This window comes from Balaenoptera acutorostrata, chromosome 17, assembly GCF_949987535.1.
Source record: "Balaenoptera acutorostrata chromosome 17, mBalAcu1.1, whole genome shotgun sequence".
Taxonomy (NCBI): Eukaryota; Metazoa; Chordata; class Mammalia; order Artiodactyla; family Balaenopteridae; genus Balaenoptera; species Balaenoptera acutorostrata.
This window is the reverse complement of record NC_080080.1, coordinates 77,895,436-77,904,440: the sequence shown is the minus strand read 5'-3', so window position 1 is coordinate 77,904,440 and position 9,005 is coordinate 77,895,436.

Here is a 9,005-nt window from a genome sequence, read left to right as displayed (position 1 = left end):
TACATGTGTTTATTCACTTTGTCTACCAAATATCTAGCACATAGCAGAATCTCAAGAAATATTTGTCAAATGAATGAATCGGTTCTTAGTTTTCCCTCTGTAGTTATAGAGAATAAGTACAACCCTTTAAAATACCATTCTCCCCTTAAATCTTCTTTTTTCCTTGGGTAAACATCTAAGCCTCCTCGATACTTCCTCCCATTGCATAGGTTTTGATTTGTTTGTTAGTGTGGTTGTTTTCCTTTGACCAGATTCCGGTGGTGCCCTCAGAACTGACCAGTAGTCTTGAAGCACCCGGACCAGGTTAGGGTTTGAATAGGACTGTCACCTTCTTGTTGTAGGACTGAAACCACCATTGATGTTTGGTAACAACATTGCATAATGTTGATTCACACAATGCATTAAAAATACTTTGTCTCCTTACTTTCATATTTCCAAGTGTTTACTGGATCTGCTGTCAGTTGACACTGTCAGAGTGTTTGAGTTATTCAGATTCACTCTATTCCCTGTTTTCTCACACATGATATTGGTTCAAATAAATGTCCTACTTCCCATATTTTTTTAATGTTGAAAGCCTATGTGTGTGATCCCCGAGTAGCACAACTGAACATAAACATGTTACTATTCTTCATCAAACAATCTTAAAACAAAGAGGGTACTTTCTTCCCAAACGACTGAAGTCTCCCCCCACCCATCCTAATCACAACACAGCACTCCAGCTGGTTAGAAGACGATCTTTGTGTAGTATATTCTCTTAGGAGCTCATTTGCAATATATTTTGGTTGCTAAATGTTTACCGACCCATTGTTTCTGATCCGTTCCCTGTTCTGGACAATGTTCCAGAGGACAGCAGCCGTTTACCAGTTTCCATGCCCCTGATAAATGCCACTTGCCACTCCAGCAAAGCTACCCCTCCCTCGGGATTTGCAGTGGTAATTGAATGTCTGGATCAGGCATCTGCTGTCATGAATCCTTCCTTGGAATACATTCAGCAACTGTGTAACCTCATCTCTCTCACAAACAACACAGGCCTGGAACATTGTGATCTCTCTTATTAATTAAAGGCACTGGGAGCTTGGGACCTGCCTCTCTGAGAGATTCCAGACCAGCAAGGGCTCTGGAGAAGAGCTGGCCCAAGAATAAATGCCTGACAACCCTTTTCCTTCTAAAGGGAGATCCATCTGATTTCCTTTCATGTAAGGTGGACAGAACACACTGAGTTATAGATTTCCTCTCTACCCTTATCACAGTATTTCATGGGCGTCACAGCTGTGGGTATAAACATGCATGATAGGAAATCCTAAGTGATGCAGGATATTTTCGTTCAACGTTGGAACACAGAGAAAAGGTTAGTGCCATAGTCTCTTTTTTAAAGGAAAGCCTTTTTATTTTTTAAAATTAATTAATTAATTAATTAATTTATTTATTTTTGGCTGTGTTGGGTCTTCGTTTCTGTGCGAGGGCTTTCTCTAGTTGCGGCAAATGGGGGCCACTCTTCATTGTGGTGCGCGGGCCTCTCACTATCGCGGCCTCTCTTGTTGAGGAGCACAGGCTCCAGACGTGCAGGCTCAGTAGTTGTGGCTCACGGGCCTAGTTGCTCCGCGGCATGTGGGATCTTCCCAGACCAGGGCTCGAACCCGTGTCCCCTGCATTGGCAGGCAGATTCTCAACCACTGCGCCACCAGGGAAGCCCCCATAGTCTCTTTTTTTTTTTACCATCTTTCTGGTCACCCCAGATGCTTCTACAATACCTGCCTCATCTTCGCTCAGTGGACTCTCCCCCGTTTCTTTCCCAAACTTCGAGGCCAGGAATTTCATTGCTGGTTGGACATCTCCAACAGGATTTTTACGTATTTCCTCAAACTGAACATGTCCAAAATCAGAGTCATCAACTTTCTCTGCAAATTTTTTCAAAACTCCATCTTTCTGTTAATAATTATTCAAGTTATCTGTTTCTTCAGACTCAACATCTGTCAAGCTTGCAACCTCTCCATTCTTGTGCATCCGTGCAGCTTGTGAGGGTGAAATCCATCTTACATCTTTCCCCATCTCATACCTTCAATCCATCCCATACATTTACATCTTTCAAAACATGACCACTAGACCAGAAGTTCCACAAAGGCAGGGGCTGTTATTTTTGTGTTCATGGCTGTATTCCTGACCCAGAGGACTGTACCTGGGGTACTTGAAAGTGTTTCTTAAGTGATTTACAAGCTCCACAAATTTCTGTATGTTATTGCAGCCTGAAGAACTCCTTAGCTTGGTATTCAAGATGTTCCAGGATTTAGCCCTAGTCTGTTACTCAGAATCAAAGCAGTTCTCCCAGATGCTAAGTCTAAGGTTGAATAAAATGACTAAACAATTTGCTCCACTTAAAAGTAAGTGGCACTTTTTTTTTTCTTTTCTGCCAAAGGAGTCCTCCATGAAAGGCGGTAGCTTCAGTGATCTATTTCCCAGACATAATGATGAGCATAAAAAAGGAAAAGAAAGAAATATCATGATATCATTTGGACCCTTTATAAAGAGGGTGCGGTTTTAATTTGGAACCAATCCAGGATGTAGTAAAATCGCCAAACTCTTTTCATGGTTTTGAAATAGTGAAAATTGATAATTTTGAATAATTTAATGGGTCAAACTTACTTAGCATTTAATAAGAAGAAATTATGGCCAATTGTGAGGCCTGCTCATCTACATACAATTTAGCTCCACAAGTATGTACTTATTAAGTGATTCATGGGTGTTCTTTTTCATAGAAGAAATGATGCTTTCATAGCTGCTTTCTTTGGGCACAGAGGGATGGGAGTGGAGGGCAAAAAGAAAGAGAAGAGGGCGAGAGTAAGGGGGCCGTGTAGTGAAGTCACCTTCCTTCAGCACCGCTGTTAGCTCATTAGCTGAGCTTTCGGGTAGCAGGAAATAGCAGCAAATGAGGCAATTTAGCCTGGAGAGCTGACTTCACAGGTGGGCAGAGAGCGGGGTCGCCCGTTTGCTCTGTGGTCAGAGGCATCAAGGACTCCTTATGTCACACAGTGTCAACCAGTGAATGCCTGGCAGTTTCGATGAACAATACAGTCATTTGGCTAAATGTTTTCTCTCCCATTTCGGTAGAATTACTCCTGGGTTAAGGGTGCATCACTCCTCTGCAGTCATGTGTACTGTTAGGGGGGCTCCTTTTGTGGTCGAGTCCTCAGAGACGAGAAACTTAGGCAGTTCCGTAGGAACATACACAGGACACACTCAAGTGGGGGAAATGGTACCAAGAGGAAGTGACACTCAAACGCCATCATTTTGACAAGGGCCACTGGCTATCCATTCATTCTTTCCATAAATAATGATTGGACACCAGAGCACTATTTTCACATAGGCCAGGTACAGAATTCTACAGTTGATGGAAATGTTTCTTAGGGTGAGGACACTAGGGGTGTGAGGGGCAGAGAGGGGACAAATGCCATGATCCAGGGGTCAGAATGAGGGCCCAGGGAACAAGGATTTAGCCAGTTCACCTCTTGCTGGGGTCTCCCCAATATATATATATATTTTTTGCCTACCTGAACACCAACTTGCTTTCAGAGGTTGCACTTAGAGTTCATATCACAAGTGTGTGTGTTTGTGTGTGTGTGTGAGGGAGAAAGCTGGTCATCATGCGCAATTTGTTCATTCATTCATTGAACAAATATTTCTAGAGCAGCTGCCATGTGCTTGGTTGGGGCATGAGATCTGGTGGCTTCCTCAAATCTCTAATCCTGCAGGGAAGACAGATGAGAATAGGTAATCACATGTGTGACAGATACTATTGATTGGACCTCTGGTGAGCCATGAATGCATAAAAACCATCGGGGAAAAGAGTAGGAGGACAGAAGGTGTCATTACCGAGGAGGTAACTACATTACTGGGGAATTTTTAGGCTGTTTATTGATTTGGGGCTTTTTCTAGGGGCAGAAGGAATTAGTGAAAAGGTTTGAAGCCAGAGAATAACATTATCATATTTGGGTTTTTAAAAAGAATATTTTGGGTTCAGTGAGGAGAGTGGGCTAGAGGAGCCGGAAGGGGCTTCTGGTGGGTTAGGTAGGCGACCACTACTGGACTTCAGGCAGTGGTGATGTTGGCATGGTCTAGCATCCTGGCAGTTAGGTTGGAGAGACGTGAGTTGATGAGAGAGACACTTAGGAGGTTGTAGGTTCAAGATGAGGGCTTCCCTGGAGGTAGTGGTTATGAGAAAGACAGAGTCAGAAAGGCTTCCAGGCTTCCACCTTGAGCAACTGAGTGGATGGAGGGAGTGCCATTTACCACTGCAGGCAAAATAAAGAAGCAGATTCAGGGGAGAGTTCATGAGTGCGTTTTTCCCTAAGTGGAATTTGAGGTAGCTATGCGATAAGCAAATGGGAATTTTGAGTGGCCGTCTCTTAGCATGGGAGAGCCTGCATCCCACTGATGGAAACAGATTATTCTATTGGTTTCATCATGACACACTTTGGAAAGGCTCCCCATCTCCTACTGCGTCAAGTCTAATCTTTTAAGATCAACCATTATCTGGCTACAACCTCCCTTGGTTTAGTCAAGCAGTTTTTAACCTTTTTTTTTGTGGGGGGTGGTTTGGGGGACAGAAGCCTTTTTAAGAATCTCTTAAAAACTGTGAACCTTCTCACTAGAAAAATGCACAGACCAAGATGCCCATACAATTTTGCTCCCAGTGACAATGGGCTCAGAGGTGAGTTTAATTCCCTCCCATTGGCTGGGCTTGTTCGTGTATGGATCAAGTGTCGGGTGGCCCTATTTCCCAGTTTCTTGTGGGCCATCCTGCCTTCCGCCTGGGGCCGTGGTGTTACGTACAGTCCGTGCTGCCTTTCATTCTCAGAACTGCTCCGTGTGGATGATAAATTAAGTGCTGACCTTCATCAGGAGATCCTGCACCTCTAACACTACACAGACCTTCTGGGGACGCACGCACCCGCTTGGGGCTTTATCAAAGAGCACAAAGAAAAATCTGTAACACCAAAAGCAAGGGATAAAATTAAGCAGCTTGTGATGACTACTGGACAGTATGAGAGTTATGTGTATCATTATTAATGTTCATTGATTATTCTAAGATATACCACCTATGGCTTTCTTTATTTAGCACACCCAAGAATATGTGTAAATGCTAATTAAAGGACTTGTTATTTAGCGTATTTAGCATTAAATTATTAGAAATTATTAAAACATAGCCACGAAGTTGCTCACATAATGCTCACAAAATTTTTAAATAGTTAAATTTAAAGTCATTTCCTTGGGTCAATTTTAGGCACAATAGGCAGAATAAATTAAAAAAAAATTCTCTGTAGAGTTTCTTTCACCATATAGATCTTTTAAAGATTTTCTAATCATATGATGGAGGATGTTTTATAGCTGTCAATATGCCTGTTATTTGTAATAATTTGGTGGCTTGCCTTTGCTGGTCTCCAAAGGCAAGAAACTGAATATTTTGCAAGTGGCTTTCATGATAGTTTTCGATAGTCATTCTTTAGAAAATTAGTACAGCTTTGGCTCTATAATGATATTGCCATTTTTCAAGAAAATGATGACGCGGACACTTGGAGGCTGTTATATACCAATTCAGATTGGATGGTTTGTTAAAGCACTTCCTGTGTGCTCAGTTTCAGGCGGGGACAGTGGGGAAGGCATGTGGCATGGTCCCTGTCCTCCCTGTGCTCATGCGAGGCACCACATATGAGGATGAACTACAAGCTCAGTAAAGAATCAAGGGCTAAACTGCGCTGCCCAGAGGATCGTTGCTATGGGAGATGAGTCTATGCTGTTTCAGGACATCAGGGTGGGCTTCGTGGAGGAGGCATGATTTGGACTGGATCTGAGTGGCCGTGCAATATTTATATAGGTGGAGAGCACAAGAGAGGGCATTTCCAGCCCTGAAGGGAAAGAGCAGGTTGTACGCTTTTTTGACAGCCTGTGTATAAATCAGAAGCTCCCCAGCCTACAGCCTACAGATACCAGCCTACAGATACCAATGAGGTCACAATAGTATTAACAATCTAACTTTTGCTAGTTGGTCCCCACTGTCCTACTAGCACAAGTCTTCAGCTCACCTCCTTCTCTGGGGATCCTCAGCTGTCCCATACAGGCAGAGGAACAAATTCTTCTTTAGATCTCCCCTCCACCCCCTGAATTGGTGTCAGCTGTGTGTAAGCCATCAACTGCCCCTTTTGTGGCCCCCTCTGTGGGAGTAGCCATCCTTCCCCAGGTGTCAGATGGCTGAGAGATGCCACTGGCTTCAAAGAAGGTGGCAGCATCCATGTAGGGTGACTCATGGCCCTACAACTTCTCCTGCCAAAGAATCTTTAAATATATTCCCTTAAACCTTAATACAGAATTAGGAAACTATTGATGTAGAGCCAATTTTCTAGGTTTAATAAATTCATATAATGATCTACCTATGTAGGAAAAGAACAAGCTAATCCACAGGGTGATGGGGAAATACCTGGTTGAATTCTGTGGTTGGTTAACCCTTTAGGGAATGTGAAGTTGGATCCATTTGAGACTTTTTGTAGTTAATACTGTAACCGAGTAGGACTCTATGGGGCCTTTCCGGGACAGGTCTTCCCCCATATCCTCTGCTTTAGCTCCTCTCTGAAGTACCCAGATAATAGTATTTGATGCACATTTCCTGAGTTGTTTTGCAGTGTGAACCCCTGCCCTTCCAACAAATGGAAGAGGTTAACTACTTGCCAACCATGAGCACAGAGCCCCAGGCCTCCTGGAGCCTAAGGACTGATAATCTGAACCCCCGTGACACCACCATGTGACCTCACCATCAGCCAATCAGAGAACTGTGCACAAGCCGATCACATACCCTGTGACCCCTCCTCCCTCACCTGGCTTTTAAAAGTGCTTTGCCGAAACCCTTCGGGGAGCTTGGGGCTCTTAGAGCATGAGCTACCCGTCTCCCTGCATGGCCTTGCAATAAACCTTTCTCTGCTCCAAACTCCAGCGTTTCAGTTTGTTTGGCCTCGCTGTGCGTCGGGCACACGGACTTGCATTAACAATACCTCTCTTTGCAAGTATAGTAAGAATACTGAGCTTATTGGCGCATACTGGCTGTTAAAAGTCCAGATACTGTTCTATCTGTTGGAAATTGACCTCTGTCTTGATTTCCCAAGTGACCCCTCACTGTCTGATGCCCAGTCTCTTAACGAGGACCCACCTCCACCTGCCCAGATCCAGTGAGGGTCATGACAGGGGGTCCAGGACCTCGAAGTTAATGTTGGTGTTAGGTCTCTGTGTTTGTTCCCATGCCAGACCAGCGCTAAATGTATTTTTGTCCATTGGCTTTTAACACATTTTCATTAAACCTCACAACAAGTTTTAAAATGTTCATTAACAGAAATAGAGTTACAGATGTAGAAAACAGACCTATGGTTACCAGCAGGGAAAGCGGGGGGAGGGATAAATTGGGAGATTGGGATTGGCTTATACACACTACTATATTAAATAGATAACTAATAAGGACCTAGTGTATAGCAGTTCCTAGTGTATAGCACAAGGAACTCTACTCAATACTCTGTACTGGCCTATAGGGTAAAGAATCTATAAAAGAGTGGATATATGTATATGTATAACTGAATCACTTTGCTGTGCACCTGAAAGTAACACAACTTTGTAAATCAACTATACTCCAATGAAAATTAAATATTAAATAAAATAAAATGTTTGTTAAAAACCATACTAGGAGAAAGATAAATTTAAGGAATGTATCAATTATTTCACACAAAAAAATAAAGGCTACTAGTGGGTCTTTGTGGGTTATTTTGGCCTGTTTATATCTCAAATTTTTGTCTAAGAAACAAGCCATTAACTATGCAAATTAAGTACTAAGTTAGTACTTAGAGAAAAATTATTTTGTTAGATTTTCTTCTCAAATTTAGGACTTTTAAAGTCAGTGCATTTAGCGTTTTTAGGATTAACAAGAAAGTTTGCATTTTACCACCCAGTGATAAATCTATTTAGCTGGCTGTAACCAGGGCCCCTCTCTGGCAGCAGGAGGTTAAGAATAGAACAGGTTATCAATGGAGGTTGTAAAACTGCTTTCCCGGAAGACCTTTGTGAGTAAGAGGAGGTACCACGTGTCAGTCCTTCAACATTGAGTTTTTCAACAAAAGAGCAACCTAGTTTCTTACCCGAGGGAAGCCCTGACTGATGTGGGCCCCTCGCATGATCTGTCCATGGGGAAGGGCTGTGGGATGTTAATACTGGATGCACATGGTCAAAGGGCAGCAGAGCGCAAGCAGAAAGCAACCACAATGGTCAGAGCACTGCTGTTTCCTGCATTGAGTCAGACTGTTCCCTGCGTACCAGTCTCTGTCATCCCGGGGCACCCTGGGTTCTAGTTGAACCACTGCCATCTGTTCCCTTGTTATATAAACAGAAAAATAAGCATTCTATTCATGAATTGGTTTTGTTGAGTGAAAGAACTAACTTGGTCCTCAGTAATTTTAGGAACAAAAAAATGGATAACCAAAGTATTTCACATGGTGCTATGTTCCATGAAGTTCCATGCCTGACCCCTTTGGGAAGGACACTGGGAAGACCTCACTCAGTCATCTTGGGTTTATTCCATCAACGATCTAGACACATGAGAGGAGAGGTACTGGTTAGATCCACAGGGGACAGAACGGTAAGTGTGGAGGATATGGGGGACTGACTCTCATCAGTCCAGTATCCCTTTCTCTCTGTGTGTCTTCCTGTACTGCACTCACTTCTTTCAGATTCTCTTGCAGCTAAGGCTCCAGGTATTCAATCATCACACACCCTCACTCAGGCTGTGTCTTTGCTGCATCCTCTCTTGTTGCTGGCAAGTATGGTCCTGAGGTATTGATACTTTTCATCTTAGCAGGCAACCCAGTGGTCAGGTACTAGTTTCAGAGCTGATGTGAGGCTGATACGAGGCATCCAGTTTCTGCTTATTCTGGTCTAGCAGTAAGTACTGTTCTGGAGCTAACCAATCTGTGGGCAGCTTC